The sequence below is a fragment of the Catharus ustulatus genome, chromosome 2 (genome assembly GCF_009819885.2).
Source record: "Catharus ustulatus isolate bCatUst1 chromosome 2, bCatUst1.pri.v2, whole genome shotgun sequence".
NCBI classification, from domain to species: Eukaryota; Metazoa; Chordata; class Aves; order Passeriformes; family Turdidae; genus Catharus; species Catharus ustulatus.
The window spans coordinates 36,711,222-36,732,936 of record NC_046222.1 but is presented as its reverse complement, the minus strand read 5'-3'; the positions used below and the strand labels follow the sequence as shown (position 1 = coordinate 36,732,936).

General features: G+C 44.1%; 1 protein-coding gene and 1 long non-coding RNA gene across 3 annotated transcripts in view; one reads left to right on the top strand and one right to left on the bottom strand.

Moving 5' to 3' along the window:
• Positions 1 to 12,079, bottom strand: part of LOC116992579 (ras-related protein Rab-30) — a 92,821-nt gene extending 80,742 nt beyond the window's left edge. For both annotated transcript variants that reach the window (XM_033052346.1, XM_033052349.1), the window contains exon 1: positions 11,628 to 12,079. The gene's annotated coding sequence lies outside the window, so the exon portion shown is untranslated. The remainder of the gene's footprint in view (positions 1 to 11,627) is intronic.
• Positions 12,080 to 12,751: 672 nt separating this feature from the next.
• On the top strand, positions 12,752 to 16,772 carry LOC116992003. Its single transcript, XR_004416964.2, has 2 exons — positions 12,752 to 13,955; positions 14,198 to 16,772. It is a non-coding gene; the product is annotated as an uncharacterized LOC116992003 (long non-coding RNA).
• Positions 16,773 to 21,715: the final 4,943 nt, after the last annotated feature.

Below are 21,715 nucleotides of genomic sequence, written 5' to 3'. Positions count from 1 at the left end.
ACAATTATAGTCATAAGCTAAGGTAATGAAAGGCTCAAAACAAGACAGGTTGGTTACACATGTCACAGCACTGCTTGCAAATCATTCTCTCCTCTAATTACCAAAGCATTTCCAGGAAGAATCGATTACAGCAATATGGATGAATGGGATGCTCAAACTGAAAAATGTACTGAATTAAACATTAAAGTACTCATTGACTGTTATCAATATATACATTTTTAATGGTATGGCCTAGAAAAATACAGGACTAAATATCTAGAAAGACCAGAATCCTGCATGCTGAGGCTTTAAAATAGTCCCAGCAACACAATATACAAAAATATAAATTCATCCACCAGGTTATAATCACACTTTGAGTTTTGCTTTTGCTGTAAAGATTGATGTAAGCCTATAGCCAGGCAGAAAGCCAAGCCACAAACTGCGTTCTGTTGACTGCTGAGGTCTCCATTAGGTGCTCCTACAGAAATGCTCATTTGCCAAGACCAAGCCCAAACATGATACAGTGCAACCTCTACTCCATGCCAGGCAGTATTCGGATGAGCACTGCCAAACAAGCATCCAAATTCAAAAGCTCCCTGCTCCTCAAAGCATTATACATGCTTTAGCCCTGTTTTCTAAGGAAAACAAGCTTTTGCAATCTTCCAACCCAGCCAACAGGCTCAGAAGTTACTGAAGGAAAGAGCATTTTGGCAAAATTATAAACAACAACAACATTCTTTTGATCCCCATGTGGCTGGGATGAGCCCAAAATCAGCATCCACACTGTCACTATTTGGCTGACTTCTCCTCTTGCCATTTTTTGTTTGGCTACAGCTGGCTGGTTGTTCAGGGCACTGGTGCCTGTCAACCAAAAGCACACCTAGCAGCCATGCATTTCTTCTCCAGCTGCTCCATTCACAGCTTCCAGTTCAGCTACTCATTTGTGCTATCCAGCTTTTGTACCTCCCTCCATCTACTGCTTCTGAGCCCTTGAAGCTGCAGCACTCAGCTACCAGAGTTTAAAGTGCTCAAAACATTTCTAAAAGAGATGTTCCTGCATGGGACAGAAAAATTAAACCACTCCTTTATAAATAAGTGATCTAACACCTTGAGCCCTGTGCCTGGTTCCATTAAAACAAGAACTTGTCTGTCAGATTATATTGTACATGGTGGCGATGTTTTATCTTAACCACCTCTGAGGAATTAACCAAAATGACCCACTTCTGACTCTGCTATCTCTCTCCAATGATGGTGTCTGGGACCTAAAATAACAATAATGTTATTTAGACAATGCAATTGAGGCACCTATGATTCAGGGGAAAAAGCCACAGCTCCACCATTCAGTCAACAAACCTAATTGAATGCCAGCATCTTTGCAAAGTTATTTACACTTTCTAAAAGGATTTGGGATTAATGGGACATCACCTTCAGAGCAAAGAGGGTATGTTTTCAAGTCTTTTGGATCATACACAGGGCAAATTTCAAGCAACTGTGCCTTTTGCCTCTGCAAGAGGACATCACAGAGCCTGAGGAACCACTGAAAACACATTGCTGCACCCCAGCATTTGAATTAAGACATCCAGAAACACATATGCTCTGCATGTAAAGAGAACCCTAGCTGCTAGCAGAGTTTGTTCTGCTCAAGTTCAGTTGAACCAGTATCACAGCATCATGAGGCTGCAACAAAAATGCCACCTTTCACAGGAGAGCCACTCGATGCATAAGAATCAATCATGTCAAAGATAAAACTCAGAATTCAGGTAGTAGCTGCTGGTTTTCTTACTTCTCTCCTTATGTCACCTCCAACACTTGCAGAACTCCTTTTCTTTCTTGCTATCCCCTCACATCCAGCTGCACTGCAATATCCACCACACTCCCTGATAGCTGGTGGCTGCTGAGGCAATATTTACACTACGGTTTGCATTGCAGTTTATAAAATTCTTTGGAGTTCTTCCAAAGGGAAAGCCCCACATAAATCAAAGTTATTAGTGTCATCTACAGGCTAAGTCCAGTCAAGAATTTGCTAGAGCTCAGTGTGGAGACTGTGGATCTTTGAAATACCAATCAATGTGCAGCAGAGGGGCCAAGTAATAAACTTCATCAGCATTGCTGGTAACTATTTTCTTCAGTGGCATACAATAAATCACTGAAAAATATTCAAGGCAGCCCTCTGAGGTTATCTCAAATTTTATGTATGGAGGTAACCAAGAAACAGAAAGTTTAAAAGGAACTTGCCTATACACAGAAGAGAGATTCAGAATTCAATTGCCTTGCCTTCAAAGTACAAAATATGTAATTTCTAGAGGAAACTGTGAATTATATAAATTGATTGGCAATGAAATTAAGTAGACTGTTTCCCCAAAACTACTAGTGGCCAGTTACAGCATTGGTTACTCATATTACAGCAACACCTACAGACTGTAGAAAACTGCAGATTTTTCACTGTAGAAAGTGGGGGCTATCAGACAGCAGTTCTATCCCAAAGACCTTATAGTGGATAATAAAACTCAATCTACACACAAAACACAGGAGCACTCATAGAGAGATTAATGACTCAAAAACTGCATCAGAGGAAGAACAAGAAATGGATCAACCCCCTGGAGTACGAGACAGACATCAATAAATTCATTAGGTAAGCATCACCCAGCATTGCCCAGGAGATATTTTTAAAACCTTCCTCTGTAAGTCCAAGAACTGATGTCATCAAGCAAAATGAGAAATATTGTGAGAGATGTGCTAATAAGATGGAAAGAATTTTTATGTAGTTTCACACATTTTCCAGCAAGAAGCTTGACATTTAAGCAGAATGACCTGGTTACTAGTGGCTACTCCACAAATTGATGCACCATGCTCACCCCCACAGTGACTGACAGCTGCAGTAAACAAACAATCACTCACACCAGGTTCTTCCTCCCTGTGGCGACAGCTTTTGCAAAACTGCGGAAACTAATGAGATACTTTATTTAATATTTATTTCACAATCAGCCTCATTTATTCTAACAGAATTAGCTTCAGCCCACAATGAATGTTTTCCTTGGTTATCTCATTGTGCAAATCAATACTCAATTTATTTTGAATTTCTTCAGTTGCAAATTCTTAACTAGGGGGGATTTGTTTTAAACATGCCTTTGTTTATTATTATTGTTATTAAATACCAGCTAACCACCCACATGGCTGCAAAATTAATCAGCCTGAGGACGCTATCCCCAAAAGTTAAAGTTAATCTTTTTCCTTAGGTTAAGACAGACTTATCCAAGCAGTTTCTCAATCCAGAGGCACAACAGATCAGGGATAACACTGATAAAAGTGAGATAGCTTTTGACAAGAGTGAATATTCACAATGAGCAAGGTGAAGTTACTCATGATGGAAGCATGCATGAAGGTCAGGCAGCAGCTTGAGAAGGAGCTTTAGAAGTTCCCCGTGCTATATTCACACCTGCAGTAGAAAACTCAGGAATTGTCCCTAATAACCATGTATAATGGCACAGGACAGGGCAATCTCAAGCATCTCCAGCACCGGGATGTCCAGTGGGACCCAGCAGACACCTCTCACAAGCCATGTTTTTGAAGATATTTTTGTCAGTGCTTCCTAATGACCCGCATAGCTAAGTGCGAGGGCACCAAGACACAGCTTCCCTGTGACAACAGAACTGCTGCTTAAAAGAAAAGGAAAACAGACTTCCTAGTAGAGGGAAACACTCTACAGTAGCAAAAGTCATTTACAAATATAATGGAAGTACTGAGAAGTACCTCAGGATCCCAACATGGATACATTTAAGCTTATTTTCCAGTTTTGGGTGATAGGTAGAAGAGACAGAATTTGGAGTTAACAATTGCTAAAAGACACTGATTGTTTCTGCACTGAACATGCACTACATCCCTGCACAAAGTGTTCAGGGCATGCCAACCACTGGCCACAACACGAAACTTCACTCCTACAGATCCCACAAAGCAGGTTCCATCCGAGTCCTATGCTCACGCTATCTCCTCCTAAACAGATCTAGCAAAAATCCACTATCCTAGAGTTTAGAGCCCAACTTGAGACTTCTGTTTGCCTGTCGAAATTAAAGAGTTAACAGAAACCTGTGTTTATCCATGTGTGCACAAACACATCAATCCAAGTAAAATGCTATTATCACATTTTAGAAATGCAAATACTGCTGACTTGAAGAGAATGGGCACAGCTCCCTTTTCTGAAGGAACAAATTGTTCAGAACAATGATAAATGCAATAGAGAAATCAGGCACTGACTCTGTTTCTACAGTTTCAAGCTGCTGGTACATGTAACTCTGACACAGTCTTTATATGTTTGGTTTTTCCAATAGACCCAACATTGTTCAAGAATCCCCCATAAGTACCTAACACTCTCAAAAGCAAATATTAACAGTAAAGAGTTTTATGTTTTTATATGTGAGAAATTAGAGGGTATTAGAGGGTTGGCTACAGACAGGAGACAGCTACAGCCAACAAGGCTGGAGTAATTGCAATGGTGCAGATACTCACTGCACTTGAGTGTATTTTAGACAGAAAACATAGAATTAGCTGCAAACTGTGTCAAAACACCCCCTTTAGAGTAAAAGCACTTTCTGCAATTATGCCACAGAAAAAAGGATTGCAGAGAAGTACAGCAGAGCCCAAAGTCCTTATCACACAGGTTGAACTTGCTGCTGCATCTCCAGTGAACCAGATGCTGACTATTCTGACATCCTCAGCAGTCCACAGATACAAAGAAATCCCAAACCTGCCCTTACCTTTTAGCGACAGCTAGAGATTTCTCCAGTCTTTTCTGGGGTTTAAATAAACTCATTACCACAGGTTTATCTGAATTTATACCTTTTCTCCACAGGACACGTTGCACTGCGAACTTCAGGGGCGATGCAAGAATAAAGAAGCTAATGTTACTTCTCTTAACCTTCTTCTCAATATGCAAAAATGAACTGACACCCTCCCAGCAATTTCAGACTACCTGATTCTCTCCTCTAACGATTAATCTTCTCAGGATGGAATAATCTGATGTCTCCAGAGAATTAGCAGAGATACCAAATGAGCTAGGAAAGCTTTTTCAAGCCTACATTTACTTTTCAGGTATTTGTGTTAATAACTGTAAAGCAAGAACAATAGCAAAATAATAGTTTTTTTCAAGCGGTAGTTGTCCTTTCTCTCAGTTAATCAAGTTCAATAGATATTATAATAAAGTCTCAATCTCCAGTGCTGGAGAAGGAAGAATTTAGAACTCCCTTCTACCATCAGAAAGCAATAGGATAATAAGACCACACAGTATGGAGATGCCCTAGTGGATTTCTCTGTGTCAATTCAGGTTATACAAGGTTGTCTTAATATGTTTTAAGTAAGGATGTTATTTTCAGTAAATACTCCCATGCAGGCCCAACTGTCATGAAAACACCACTCTTTAGGCCCTAGAAGCACCATGAAGAAATTCTCACTAATTAGACACAAATCTGGCTTTCTTTAAAAACTTGTTAGATGAAAAGCCTTGACTGATCTATTTTCCATTTCTGAGTTCAGGCAATGAAATTTAAATCACAGAGAAGTGCTAATGATTATTTTTCAAGTCCGCTTTTCATTACTGAAAGCATTCTTTGCAACACAGCACACCCAAAATCTCTTTTCTAATCCTGGCAGTCCTTTAAGTTTTCTTTGATTGCTTGTAAATCTGAATGCTGGTGTTCACATCTCAACTAATGGCTAACATCCTGAGCATGAATCTGGGATTTTTCTGGAGCACAGACTGTTCTGGATCTCTCATCACACTCGTGTTTATGGATAAATGACTATTTGGAGCAAAAGAATGACCACTGAAAAGACAGGAGGGTTTGACAAGTTTCCGTGCCTTAAGTTTCATGTCTCATGTAGGGTGATCTACTAACCCGACACAAATTCTTGTACTCAGCACCTTTCATAATCTGTTTCCTATAGCATTACATATTCTTCAGTTATAGTCTCCATTTATGCCTACTGCTCAGATTTATTTGTAGTCTGGGAGTATCCAAGCTCCTGAAGGTGCAGCTGGGGTGGCTGCATTGGAGCAAGAGGCTCAGGTAGATGGAAAACAAGCAGGGAGAAAGCAAGTGGGAACAAGGACATTAGCAGTTCCCCCGGAGCTGGTGCTGTCTCTTTAGCAACACCCCGCTAAGTAGAGAAACATCCTGCACAACCCCACACAGCTTCGTCAGGGCTAGAAGAGCACTATGGAGAGCAGCAAAGGCTTTGGGCTTCTCCGGTTTGGAGAAAATGGGTGACATCATTGCTCCCTGAAGCTTCCTGAGGAATGGAAGTGAAGAGAGTTGCTGTGTTCTTCCTCGTGGTATCCAGTGATAAAATGCACAGGAATGGTTCAAAACTGCACCAGAGGAGACTAGACATGAGGAATTATTTCTTTACCAAGGGTATGGTGAAACACTGCAACAGGCTTCCTAGAGAGGGAGTCAATATCCCAGCCTGTCAGTGTCCAAGAGACATTTGGACAATGCCCTTAACATGTTTATGGTCAGCCCTGAATTGTTCAGGCAGCTGGACTACATGATCCTTGTAGGGTCCTTCCAATTGAAAATACTCTATCCTAACTGCTTCATTACTCTGGAGAGAGGTCCCATCCTTCCAGAAATTGATAACAGGGTAATCCCTCTGCCAAAGCAAAAAAAAAACCTTTTTTTTTTTTTTTGGCTGCAAGGATTTTGGTTCAAAACACTCAGGAAAGCACATGCAAATGATTGTCACTGTGGGGGAAGCGAGACTCTCATACGCAGTCAGATTCATTTTCTGCACTGTTCCAAAAAAATTGGCATCAAGGCTCAGCACCAGCCCACAGGATGGTAGTTCCATGACAATTCTCTTCTACAAACAAAAGCCTGGAATTATATCAAGAAATACTCCCACTTTAAACGCACACATGCTGCCCTTTGAGTAACTGAGATTTTGCTCAATCAAAAAAAGCAGAGTTTTGTTTTTGGAACCTTCATTGCAGAGGAGAAGCAGCACAGTGCAGCAGTGGGTTGGGCTGCTGGGGCCCTGCATGAAGTGCCTCTCTGTGGAGGGAATCTTTAGCAGGACACAGTAACCCAAGCACTGCTTGACTTCTGTGCTTTGGCATCTCTAACACCTCTTTTTTTTTTCCCTTCCCTTTTAAATTCAGCCTGCGGGATACAGTCTTTTAAAAAACCATGCAGAAGCTCATCTTTTTTCATGCCAGCACAGCCTTTCCTCCCTCATCTCTCTTCCCTTTTCTCACTACTCTTTTGAAAGTCTAAAAGAAAACACTATTCAGATACTTTAAGGTTACAGTTAATTTTTAGTTCAGCAGTACTCAAAAGACAGTATTTCTGCTAAAAGGAAAGAAAATAAACAGGGTATCCTGTGATGTTTAAAAGGACAGCAGCAGATTTCTGCGAGACCATACTGAAGGTTTTCTCCTCTGTTTGTACAAGTATTCCCTAATTATCTCAGGAAACTAATAGCTATGTTAAATATGTTTTAACTAGGTTTAAATTTTGCCTTAAGTATATTTAGGGAAGAGTGCACCTCTGCAGTGTAGTCAGAGCAGTAACTCCAGGAGAGGCAAGATGACAAATAGCAAGTGAATCTCAAGCTGTTCACAACCTAAATATCTCTCCTGAGCTCAAAGCAACAAAGTACTCTAATTATTTTTATCTATGCAAGGTGAAATCAAATGACATTACAACACAAATCTCACTAATACCTTATGCAGGGCCAACATTTAATAGCACAGATTAGTTATGAAACCACTGCAACAGACTTCAATGTGGTCTTGACTGTTTAAAAGCTGACAGTGATTTTAAGGGACAAATTTTATCCTTGTTCTGCCCTAATTATTTCAACATATTAGCACCTGAGGAATATTTGACTCAACCCCTTCCTTCCCCTCACTTTAAATAATTTATTCACAGACCAACCAGGATTATATGACAAACATGACAGATCACTTGTTTCCCACTGTAAGAGAGCCATTAAAAATAAAATGAGAATTTAGCTAGTTATTGACAGAAGCACTGGGAGGGAGCGGGAAGCTAAATGACTTGCTGCAAAATGAAATTGTGGAAACTAGAAAGTCAATCAAAATACTGCCTCAGGTCATCTCATCTGTCCTCCAGCCAAAGCAGATCTGTTGCTGAGCATCTCTGCCCTAAGACCTCTCCAATGTTTCCGGCGTCAGAAACCCACTAGATTATTTTACTGTTGCAAAGTTTTGCAAACATCCATACACGTATCAGTATCTAAAGAGCTTCACCACTGCAAGGTATGCCCAAGGTATGCTACTTTCCAAACTCCTGCCATGCCAGCCACACAGTTGCAATGAATCTCTCTAATTTTCTCACTGCCTGGGTGGTTGTTTGCCAATATGTACAAACTAGCACCTAGCACATTCCCCACTCCTCCTTCTGTACCCATAGAGAACAAGGCTTGCACTCCAACTGCTGGTCCTGTCCTTAAAAAAAAAGGCAATAAGCCTTAAAATGAAAAATGGAATCAAGCTAGATCCCTGCTATTAAAATTTCTTATCTGGCTAAATTTTTATGTAAAAAATAAGAAAATGCCAACAAACCTATTCCACCCACAAAAAATCCAGCTGCAAATTCATCTCTCTGGGACACACCACAAAACTTAGAGCAAGCGTCCCAATTTGCCAGTTGATGGATGCCAGCTCGGCTGTCCCAGCAAGAACCCAAACCAGCTCCAGAGCTGAAACCAGGAGCTCTCTACAGCTTGCATTAGAGAGTTGCCACACTCCAGCTCAGGCTGGAGCAGCACCTACCACTTGTAGCTAGGTCTGGGAAGATGGGAAGCACACAGCACAGACTGGCCAACAGAAAAAAGCTCTTTCACAGCAGGCTGACAAATGGGGGCTGTTTGCTTGCAGATGTCTTTCTCACCTTGCTTATTTGGGAAGCAACTCCACAGTTCCTCCCTGAAGCGCCACCTTCAGCCATCCACCTCTCGCTTCAGGAACTTCAACAGCCCCACCAGATTCCAACTCCAGGCTACAGAAATCCCTGTCCTCTCATAGCTCATCTCTGGAGCAAAGAGGAGAGTTAAGCTGGAAAGTCAGCAAGGCTGGCCCAGCTCTGGCTCTTCCCCCTTCCCCTCATCTCACCAGCCTTTGGGTTGCCCCATAATAAGGTTGGGTGACACTCAAGCATCCCAGGGCAGCAACAGCACAGGCAATTTAACACACTTCAGGGCACACAGGTGATGCTCATAAAACCAACTTGTGATTTCTGGCTTCACTAAGAAGCCAATAAATGGCATCACACTCAATTTCATGGGGAAAAGGACTAAAATACAAGAAAACTCTGCAGAGTATGACCATGAGACCACCTAATGCTAAATTTCCTTTCAGAAACTGGACACTAGTAAGAAACAGGGGGAAAAAGTAAAAGACCTGAGGGACTATTTAGTGCTGCCTTCCTGGGATTTTTTTTTTCTTCCAGCAACTGGCATTTTGGAGAATTCTTGATTCAGAGTAAACACATACACTGCATTTAGTCCTTTGTGGGACAAGAGAAAGGGTCCCCTAGCTCATCTGGATTTTTTCACAGCAATCATTGAGTGATTTTCAGCTTTTTGTCCCTTTTTATGCATCTGTACTTCAGTTTTTGAAAAGCAAAATTTAATCTGATTAACACAATAGTGTGTATTTCTGAGGTAGATTTTAAATCCACATCCTGATATAGTGTAATATAGCTTGAAAATGCTAGCATGCATTGTCACAAGTATTTCTAAATCCAACAAATTTAATAAATTTTGAAAAACACACAAATATGTATTACTATTTATGCTTGTTTTGTTCAAGATATATGCATATAGAAAGATGAAAACAGAATTTTAAAAAGATGGGCATCACAAAAATTGTATTATTTAAATGCAAAATCCCTGGCCGTGGATTCTTTTCTTGTCACCAATTTCTACATCAGCATTTCCCAGAACAATTCTCAGGCTACACTTCCAAATTATCACTTCATATCCAGTGCCTTCTATCCCAAGCTAAGAAAATCACTGCTGTAAAACCTTTCCTTTTACAACCAAGATGGGAAACACTCTATTAGATTATCTGTTCCCTCCCTTGTAAAATAAAGGGGAAAACGCCATTGCAGGAAACAAAAATGTTAAAAAAAGACCAACCAAAGGCAACGCCTGTGTGCACTGTTGTTCTTCCCTTTGAGCCAGTAGTAAAGAGGAAGGAAGGAAAAAACAGAGACAAAATAAATGCAAGGAGGTGTGGATGCAGCATGTTTATCCCACTTGAAGAGGGGAAACTGTAAAACGCCATCCCTTACATATGGACACCCCAACACTGCCTGGGTGTTTACAAACACTTTGAGCAAACTAAACAGGGAGTTGCATTGTCCCCACTGCACTCATGTCACGCTCTCCCCAGCACTGCGATTCCAGGGAGAGCCCTGCCAGAGGACACACAGTGCCAGTTACACAAGAGAAGCGCAGAAGCAAATATGCAGCAGAGGGAGGGAAAAAAAATTAAAAATATCAGCTCAGCTGCACACTCTCTTGCTGCTCTCAGAACAGCCTCCAAGTCGGGCTTTGGTGAGGATTAACTTTAAAGGGCACTGAAAGATACTGACAGACTTTCAGCAAGCAGGACCCCTCTGTGTGCACACATTTCACTGCCACCAGCACAAAATGAGCTGTCTGGGGTCCACCAGCATTTGCAGAAGCAATTTAGTTACAGAAGGGGGCAAAACCTTCTGAGGTCATACAACACCGAAAAACAATATTTGTTGTGCTGTGCTAGTATCTTAGCTCTATTCAAGTAAAGATCCGAATTGAACCTCACAAACAGCAAGGAACGGGGAAACGAATAAATAGCCACACTAAAATAAAGCTCTGCGGGGCCACAAAGTTTCTACAAAGTTTAAAATAGAGGCACTTCTTGTATTTACGATAAAACACAAGAAAAAGATCAGCACAGTAGTTTGGAAGTTGAAATAAAACATCAGACTGTTCAGCCAAGAATTTTTAAGAGACTAACTCATGATATGACTTGGAAAAGAAACCTGGACCAACTGCACGCAGCCAGGGCTGAGAGTTAGCTGGATTCAAATCTCCCCCGTTTCGCTGGAAGAGGTGGGGGGGGAATAGCGGTGTCAAAACAACGACAGCACACCAACGCCCCCAAAACCACCCTAAACCCTCGTATTTATTTTGTCCTCGGGAGCCCGGCTCTCGCAGGCTCTGCAGCGCTTAACGACAGCAACTCAAAATCCATCTCATGTTCCACTCCTATCCAGCGAGGGAGACAGGCGGCACAGGGCTCCCCGCCGCTCGGCACCGCGCAGCTTCGGGGCGCCCGGAGCATCCCGGAGTTGCGGGACTTTCCCGGGGGCTGCGGGACGGGACGGGGCGGTGAGGGGGACTTATCTCCGCGGGACGAGACCATGTAGCGGGCTAAGGTTTTTTCCACCCGCCTTCCCCGTCCCTCCGCCCCTCGTTTTCCAGCAGGACCAGGGAACGACAGCGCAGTCCCGCCCGGCAGCGCTGCTCCCCGCTGAGGAACACACGGTGCGGGAAAGGGCATCGGGAGATGGGGGCCTGGGAGGGAGGAGTAACAGGACAGGGAAAAGCACACAAAAAGAGAAGAGGAGCGCAGAACTCACCTGGTTTGGGATTTTTCCTCCCTCTCCACGACCATGAAACGAGGCGGGAGCCAGGAGCCGGCCGGCGGCGATGGGAAGAAGCGGCAGCCCCGGGCCGCCGCACGCTGGGGACAGCGGAGCTGGGCGCTGCAGCCCCCGCACGCCGGGCTAGGTGCTGACCGAGAGGAGCAGCCCGCTTCCACTGGGATGGGTGCTGGCCGCCCTCCCGGCGCAGGGCAGCTCCCCGGGATGGGCGCAGCGGGGCTGGGTGCAAGGCAGTCCCGCTCGGGGATGGCTGTTCGGTCCCCACCGCCCGTACAGCGCACCGCAGCGCAGCCCTCCGGAACGGTGTCGAGCCACGCTGGGGCCAGGACGCCCGGGACAGGAGGTGCAGGGCTCGGCGCAAGGCAGCCGTGTGCGGGGATGTGCGCAGGGCCGCCCGCCCCAGGCAGCGCAGCAGCGGGAGCGCGGCCCCCCCGCCGTGTCCGGCAGCGGAGGCGGCACCGGCCGAGCACAATGAGCGGCGGCGCGCGGCGCGCCCCCGCGGCCCCCGCTGGGCAATGACATCACCCCTCTCGCCCGCCGGGGCGGGGCCACTGCCCGCGCCGCCGCCTCGCCATTGGCTGGCGCCCCCTGGCAGCGGGGCATTCTGAGGTTTGTAGTTTCTTTACGGTGCTACAGCGCGGCAGGGTGTGGGGTGTGGACTCCATTTCCCGGCAGATCCCGCGCCGCGCGGCCGCGCTGGGGAGCGGGGTGGGGAAGGAGGCGGTGGCCGCCGCCATGTTGATGGCGTGGAACGCTTAGCTCTGGAGGAGCGGTCGGGGAGCCGGGTTAAGATGTCGGAAAAGGGGGAAGGGTGGGAATCATGTCTTGGTTTAAAAGGCAAGAAAGAGCTTGTACGAGCGGCTGAGCAAGAAGGGGGAGGCTGAGGAATAGCCGGAGGGGCGCGGCGGGTAGGGAAGGGGGGCCCTGAAGGACACGGCCGATTGTTACTCGGTGACTGCCGGCTCTGGGTGGGGCTGCGCATCTCCGTGGTAGGAGCGGGGCCGTGGCATGGGAATCTGTGCCGGGGCTTGGAGGGGCCCGCAGGGCTGCGGCGGCTGTGTGGCAGGAGCGGGCGGGCTGGCGGAGGGGCGCGGCCGGTCGCAGCTGCCGGGGTGTGTGGGCGCCGGGGCGGTGCTGGTGGCCGGCGGGGAGGCCGCGCTGTGCGGCGCAGCGGCCGGGGCGGGTCCGGTGGCCCTTGGGGCTGCGCCTTCCCGGGAAAGGGGCCCATGCCGGGCTGTACCAGACACGGTGCTTGGACCTTGAACGAAGTACGGACTGTGGGTTAAAGAGCAGGGCTGGCCTTGGTGGGGCGGCTGTCAGCAGGGAGCAGACTGCGGCATGACCTTGTCACACGCCAGGTGATAGCCTGCGCTTCGCTGGTTTAAAGGGTTTTTTTAAGGGTTCTGTCTCTGTCTGATGCCTGATAATTGCATTAATGGTGTCTCATTGTCAGGGACAAATGGCTTGGTGTGACCAGCAGGAGGAGCTTTGCTTCCTTTTAAAGTCCTTAGTATGTCTGGAAGAAGGTAGATTTAGATTAGATATAAGGCAGAAATTCTGTACTTTAAGGGTGGTGAAGCACCATCACAGGTTGCCCAGAGAAGCTGTGGACACCCTATCCCTGGAAGTGTTCAAGGCCAGGCTGGATGGGGCACTGGGCAGCCTGGTCTACTGGAAGGTAGAGGCAGGGGAGGGTTGGAACCAGGTGGTCTTTGAGGTCACTTCCAACCCAAATGTATAATTCTATGTCCGTAGACACGTAAATCAAGTGTGAAAGAAGCTGAGAGAGCAGATGAGATGGTATAAGGCATCTCAGCATGGTATGGGAGCAACCAAGCTGACTTGCTTCCCTGCTGTTTTGCCTGTGCTCTCTGTCTCATGTTGGCATGGCTTAGCCAGCTGGCTAGGTGCTGTCTTAGTTTCAGCCCTCTGGCTGGCACACAAGAGGTAGGCTGTAATTTTGGTTTTAAAGGCTTTCTTGTAGTGAACATTATCCCTGCTTGTGCTAGTCTTTTGTGCTGGGGAATGGGAAATATGTGTTCACCAAATGAGAGAGTAGTCAAAGCTCTGTGAGGCTTAAGGGGACTGGAGTTGCCTGAAACCATGCATGGAAGGCCTGTGCTCGAAACTGGAAGGGAAGATGGTCAAAGTGTAGCATGGCTTGTGAAATAATGCTATTTCTAGTTACAGCTGACTCCTGTGAAATAAAGCACTTTATTAGACCAAGAAGATACTTAAAAGAGTGGTGAAGAGTTGCAGGCTTGCTTGAAGTCTTGGCTGAAGTCCAGTAGTGATACAGCTCAGGTAAAATGGAGTTGCAAGGGTTTATTTCATACTTTGGCTCCTCCTGGAGGTAAGTACAAGGCATTTGCTCAAGGTATTGCTGCACAATAACTATGCAGGTGGTATGTTTGCCACAGGATACATGAGTGCCGCAGGAAGGATGTTGTGAGACGTTCTGTGGTGCAGACACTTCACCTGAACATTGCAGCCTTCCAAGATTTACTGGTACTACAGCAGTGTATGCTATTCTTTTATCATTTTAGATGCAGCTCCCTCTGTTAAAGAAGCTGAACCAGTTGCATGCCATCCTTCAAACAGTCCAGTGTTCTGAGGGTGCTTCTCCTCACAGCCAGGTTCTCCTGTTTCATCATATTCCTCACTGAAGAAAAGGAGTGGTGGGGGTGTAATGGTCTGCTAATAAAATTCATAGAATCAATAGTTCCATATATCTGGAGAATTCTGAATAACAAGTACAGTCCCTTTTATTTCCTTCCTGATTCTGTTTCTTCTCTACACTGATACCTGTACATTAGGTGAGCTGTGGGTAAAATAAAGGGCACTGGCATGATAACTTGTGTCAACAGCTGCTGTCCGCTGTAGACTTTAGACCTGTGCTTTTATCTCTGCAGCTGATACCTGGTAAAGATGGTAAGTATTGCAGTGGAATGGTTGGGTCAAGCTTGGTTATCTTTTCTATAATTGTCAGAAAAAGTGCTTGTGAAATTTTCAACCAAGATGGTCTACTGGCTGAATGACAGGGTGTTTTGTTAAACTGGTTTAGAAACAGTTGGTTTTACTTGCAGTGGTTCCCTTGACTCCCTCCCCATCCCCTTGGAGTCAGTGCTGCTGCTTTAAGGACCATGCTGTGCGCCCCACTTTACATATAATTGCATTTTTTTTATATGTTACTTCTTTATCTGTAGATGTGGATGCCACTAATGTCTCAGCTATGGTAGGAAAAAGGAGATTACTTCAGAAATCTACCCAAATGAGTACCTGGTGCGAGAGAAAAGTAGAACATATTTTCTCTGCATGTGTTGTTCACTATGGTCAGTTTTGGGGGATTTGATACTTGCCAGTGTATGGATCTTACTTGTTGGCCACAGCTTGTGAGAGATGTTAATGATGAAACTTGTGTTAAGTATCTCAGACTTGAATAATCTGTTCACCTGAAAGTGCTAATGTCCAAATCCTGACCCAACAGGTCTTAATTGCAATGTCTAAGAAGCTTGCAGTCCTATTGCAGAAATGAGAGGTGTGGCTGCCTTTCATATGAAAAGATAGAAGGTTACAGTAGAACTGAGAACCCACCTTAGGCATTTCTTAAATATCAGTATGCTCTGCTTGATTGCTGTTAATGAGAACCTACTCCAGTGTCTGCATGGTCCTCAGCCTATGAAGCTGAGAGGTTTGTGTGTACTTTACTATGCCGACATCCTGTACTGCAAAACCTATGGGTTGTCTTTGTTACTGAAGTGATTTTGGTCACTGTGGACTCCAGTAAGCAACCGCTCTGTTTTCTGACCTGGAGAATCAGTTGGAAGATCCTGAAGGAGGGATGAGGAAGATAAGCAGGAATGTGTGATGACTTCACTCTAAAGAAGAAAATGCTCAGTCTAAGTTTAATCCAAGTTCGTGCATAAAGCCTGTCTTCATGTCTCAGTGTTTGTTCTGACAAGTGTTTGCTCTTAAAGAAACTAAGCATTTGGATGCTTAAATTGAGTATTCACTGGGTAGTATACAAAGCCAGGCTGCATGAGAAACACAGATTTCAGGATGAAGTGTACAAATACATCATGTCATAATTTTTAAGGTCTAGGTCTACTATCACTGTCAACATCCATGTCAGTGAAGCACAGAGAACTGTTGGGGTTGTCTCAGTTCTTGGAAATGATCGTCACGCATAGTGTCATTCCTGGTATGCAAACACTGGACAAAGGATTTGCGTCTGCACTCAGAAAGTGACAGAAATTAGAACATGGTTTGTAAGAGTGATACTAACTATGCTAGTCTTGGCACATAAATTTTGTTTTAAGATCCTCTTTCCTTAATTATCCCAACTGTAAAACTTAGTTGTTGCAGTCTGGAGGAAGGAGTGTAAGTGTCACTGACCAACTGCTTATTTCAAAGCTTGTGGAGGAAGGGTGTAAACTCTTTCACATCAAAATTGCTGCTGAGATGATAGTGGATGAAGAAGCTGTGATGAAGGTTGGTTTATTTTAATTGTTTCCTGTAGAGCTGTTTTCCAAAAAGTTTCTGGAGTTGCAAGCAGAAAGGTGAGTGGATGAGTTCAGCTGGGAAGAACAGGTAAGTACTTGTATATCATGTTACTGTTTCCAAGTGTCTTAATGCTAAGAATACATGGTGAGCTTGGAAAAACACAAAAGAGTGGAAGGCTTCTGTGCCTCTTTGAAGCGTTCTAAATGAAATTGTGGGGAGGCAGCTGTTAAACCAGTATCTGGAAGAGCCTAGTATTTCTGCACAGCCAGAACAGAGGAGTGTAAAGCAACTCTGGAAATAATTCTAATGACTAATTATAAAGTGTTACCCTTTTTTTGTCTTTCAGCAAAAAGAAGAGTGCTCTAAGACCAGTCAGGAGTCAAGCTAGGATGGACGTGTTTTTCAGCTGAAACATGGCAACAGTTCAATAACAGTTACACAACAGGAGAGGGTGTGCAGGCTACTGCAAGTCCCTGTGTTCTTAAGATCTGCTATCTAAAAGAACTCAGTAGAGAGAAAAAGGTGGTTGCTCCCACAGCTTTGAACTCACTCAGTTCACTCGAATGAACTCATTTGAAAAGAGAGCTCATACAATACTGAAACAGGAAATTGATTTTATTTTAGTTATTTGGCAAGATAATCACAATATGCAGAACTTAAAAGTGCTAGTCAGGACAAACTAAAACTGCAAGTGGCTCAAGTTCAGGGGACTCCAAGACCCCAGTTGTGGGAAGCTCACTCTTGGAAGGCACACTAGCAGTGGGGAGAACTGGCTAAACACAAGGAGAATCTAAAGTTCTGCAGCTAGTAGCTACACAGCTCTGTCTCTTAAGGTGGGGTGGTCTGACATGACTACTGAAAACCATAACGCTGTAGGCAGACTGCATTTCTCTTAAAAGAATTTATGCCACTACCCAGTTCAGAATCACCCAAACAGCTTCAGTTTTTGCCAAATACTCTTAGTTCCTGGAACAGTAGCTTTTCTTGGTCCACCTAACTCTTGGCTGATTGCAGCTGTGCATTGAAGATAAGCCTTCCCCAGCCCTGGGTTGCTGGGTAGTGGCACACGAACATGACTCAGATGGACTCCAGGGCTGAGCATAAATCCTTTGGCTGCCACTGTTTTGGCTTTAATATACATGGTGGGTGCCCTGAGTACCATGTGGAACAAGAAACACTTGGAGTGTGTGTCTAGATGTACTTTGTGTGTGCACTGCCCTCTTCAGCACCAAAGGTTGATAAAACCCTATTGCATAAAGCAGGTGGAGGTATCACACCGAGGTTACGCTTGGTGAGGACCTGAGTCAGTTGCCATTAATCCCGGGAAGGTCTATTTTTATTGTGGTGTGGTAAACCTGAGTTGGTAACTGATACTGTTCAGCTGATGGGCTTTTCTCTGCCAGGAGAGCAGTCCATCAGCTGATAAACATTCAAGCATGGTACTAGCTTTTACTTCTTTCAACATAAAAGAATAAAATTTGGAAGGTGGGTGGGGAGAGAGCCGGGGATTTTTAAGGGCCACATAAATTCTACTGAAGTTAAAAGCTCATTAAGAATATCTTCATTGAAAGAATGCATTTTGGGAAATCACCTCCTTTGAAGAGGTGAGCCTTTGATTATGGCAAGTGTCCCAACACTGTTCCTTGACCCTTTCTTTTGTGAGGTTGTAGGGGAAGAGTGTTGGATGAAGTGAGAGTGAAAGCCATAACCAGAGATTAATACTTAATTGTAGCAACTGTTTTTATGTGAAGTGATGCACCGTTACTAATTTTCAAAGGAAGTCCCGCCCCTAAATTGATACACTGGAATCCCTTATTGTGTGTGCAAGCATCTTTAGGTTCTTCAGCTATTCAGTTCAGCAAAATTACACTTTGCTTCCCACATGATTCTGCTTAAAATACAAGCTTGGGCAGTGTGAGTACCTAAACAACAGTATTGCAGTCAGAGCATACCTCAGTGCACACAAACCATTCCCATTTGGGTTAGTAATGCTGCACTGTGAAAAGGCATACAGCTTCTAGGACAGCATCATTTGATTGTGTTGCCTGTGCCACAGTTCTGTGCGTTTTTTCTCTTCCTAGACCTGGACTCTTTAACCAAACTTCTAGTTTTTCTATACGTTACCACTGGTTGACTCTTATTTTTGGGTGGGTGGGTTTTTTTTGTTCCCTTTTTTTTTTTTTTTTTTTTGTGTTTCTTTGCAATTGTGTCTTCCTGGAAAACTGGCAGTGACAGTAACTAGCTCAGGTTCCTGGCCAAGTTTCCACTCACATGATTTCACTTGCTCTGTTCTGTCAACTTATTTACATGTGGTGTCCTAAGGATATAATTTAGTGGATTGCTTGTGAGGAGTAACCTTCATGTCTTGGCTGCAGTCTGCATAGGTTACACAAACCTGCTTCCTCAGTAATTCGGTGGCTATTCTTGCAGCTCTTGGTTTCCTGATGCACAACTTTATGAAAAAGATACTGTTACACTGCTCTTGCAGAGATCATTTTGATCACTTTACCTGCTGAGTTGCATGACCCAGAATGATTTCTGAACCTTGTTCTGCATACACCTAGGGCTCACAATGTGAGGAGGCTATGTTCTTCATGTCTTAATAGGTCTGATGTGCCACAATATAGGAAACGGGGCACAGAGATGTGTAGTTGATGACTTAAGCAACTTTGCTCAAGGTAGTCTTAACCCTCATGTTCTGGTTTCATGCATATCAGCATTGTTTTGTTTCTAGTAGAGCCTCTTTGGGCATGCATTCCCAGGTGGTGTAATTACTTGAATTCCCTGCTTCTGAGCTCTTGAAAAATGCAATTGCATGAAGCGGAGGCAGCAGTGGCCTTGGTAGTTTGTTGTTGCCTTCTGGCCTTGCTGTCCCATGCTGCAGTACACCCTTCCCTTTCACAGCGATGTAACTACCTGGAGCAGTATATGGAGCTATTGATGTCTTAATCAGGGTGTTAACACACACTCCTTACTCTGAGTATACTTTTCTGTGGGTCATTGGTGTTTGGAGGAGGTGGTTTGTGGTTTTGTGGCTTTCTTAGAACCTGAATTAGGTTTGTGAACTGGTTTAAAGCGTTTTTACCATGGCACGAAATCCAGGGGGGGGCTGGGTGCATGCCAGAAGTCCAAAGTCGTTGCGTTGTTGCTGAGGTCTGTGACTCATTAAACGATGCGTCTAAGGATGCTGTTAATTTTGTGTGGGGGAGGAGCAGCAGTGTCCCTTGTGCACGTGGGTGCTTTTGTTAACCATGTTTTTCTGTATTAGGTCTCATGACACAGCCTTGTTGTGGTTTTGCTGTATGTAGCCTTCTGACCAGGCAGCCAGCAGCTCAAAGTGACCCTGCTGTCTGTAAGTAGTATTAGAGATTGTTCAACTTACTCTAGACAAATCCTTGTGCAAAAAGAGCTGGAGTAAGAACTGTGGAACAGTTTTCTTCCTACATTTGGGGTTTTTTTCCTTACTGAGACTATCAATATATTTTCCTTTGATGGAACTAATCCTTATATATAGGGAGTTGTGTGTTACCCCTGCACATATAGCCAAATAAAATTTTATATATAATGGCAAAGTAGATCAGCAAAAGAGAGAATTAGGTACTGAAATGTTCCATGTATGATAGCTGAAAAGCTAATCCCTGTTTTCATTTTTTGCAATGCTCATGCTTCCAGTGAAGGCTGCTCTGCTGTGAACTCTTACTATGCAATTGCAATTTCTTTTCTCTGTTCTGGTGGTGAAGTGTTGCCCTCTGACGAGGACAATGAAGTGGCAGCTGTTTCAGGGAGACCTGCAGTGGCTTCACTGTACCTGCTCTGCCTCAGTGGATGTCAGCTAAGAGTAATTGCATCCCCCAAGAGTTAGATTGTTGCTGCTGTTAACCTTTCTGGAGAAACAGACGTGAAGTAGAGGCAGGTGTAATCCTCACATGAGTTGGCAGCCGGGTGGGTGTGTGTGTCACCAGGGATGACAGGCAGTCACACTTTACTGACTCTCAGTAGTGAGATCCATTTGGCCTCCTGAAAATTCCTGCCCACTGAAAGCTCTCATCTCCAGAGTAGATTGTGACTGGAGGAAATGCTGTCCCAGTGCTACCTCTTGGAAACAAGGAGGTGATGAAATGAAGTTTATTTTGGTAGGTCCAATGAGAATAAATTAATGTTATTAATTATAAATATTTATACAATAATTCATAAATACTTTTATAGAGTAAATTGTTTATAAGTACATATCTGGAAGTCTAGGCATATATGTATATAAAGTGTTGGCATTTAAATACATTTTTATACATTGTTTTATATAATATTCATAATTTAACACTTTTAAAAATACAAATTGGTAAGTTGGGAGAATCATGGAAAAGGAGAAGAGTTTCCTGTTGATGACAAACTCATGGGATGGAGAAGCTATTCCCTCTTGAGAACAAATCAAACACAAATGGCTGGTCCACAACAAATACAGTTGGTGTGAATTGTTTTGTTAAAACATCTGCTCACGTCAATCTTTTAAACTCACCCTTGAGAGGGTGGATTAACCTTGTCATGGATACTGAGATGTGACATGCTCGGCCATGAGAGCAAGGATGTGAGGGGTCTCACAAGTTTCTGCCAACACTTGAGTGATGTGGCTCTCTGGGATGGGTGGCATTGCTGCCATTCATTCTGAGTGGCGTTGCAGCCTCATTTGCATGGGTTTGATGGTACCTCAGTTAACCAGCCTTTTGCTATAGTCATTTCTCTATTACCTGAAGTTAAATTTAGATACAAATCACATCAGCCAAGATCTGCTTTTGGGATATGTCTGCCTCATCCTCTCTGGTACGAGTAGCTCTGCTTCTTGGGCACTGTTGATTTACCATCTTATTTTTCCCAAATGAAACACACACCCTGAACTTTCCTTGTGCTCTGCTTCATGTGTGCAGCCTCCACGGATGTAAGGGAGTAGCTACCCCAGTCTTTACTGAATTTACTGCTCAGCAGTGACATAGCAGGAAAAACAAGGCATTATTTTTGCTCATGTTCACCATCTACAAATGGCATTTGGTTTTCATCACCATTTTGTTTCTGGCTAATGTGTCTGCCAACACACAGGTTTTCCAAACTCCCTTTTATTTTTCCTTTTTGTGCTATTTCCTTGTCACCCATACATAGTACACTGCACTCTGTGTTTAGTGTATGAGAAACCCTAGGATAATTCTACATAGTGATTTGTTAGCTATGGGAAGATGGTGATTCTGTTGGCTGCAGCATTCCACCTGTAGCAGCCTGTCATTATAAAGAAAAAAAAAAGTAAGGTTGGAGGAAAGAGCCCTCCATGAATCTGGCTGGGGAAAGAGATGCAGTAAGACTTTAAAACTAGACAAAAAGTGCTCTTCATGTGCCAAGTTGCATATATTTTCATGTATTTGCATTTTAAAATTTCGAAGTTGTACCTTCTATTTCCTAAATTGATGACACCTGAGGAAAAACAGATCTCTGTAGCCAGTTGCTTCAAACACCTCCCATACAGAAGTGTTCTGCAGATGCCCAGGGAAGATGCAGACCCACAGTATTGCTGGGAACCA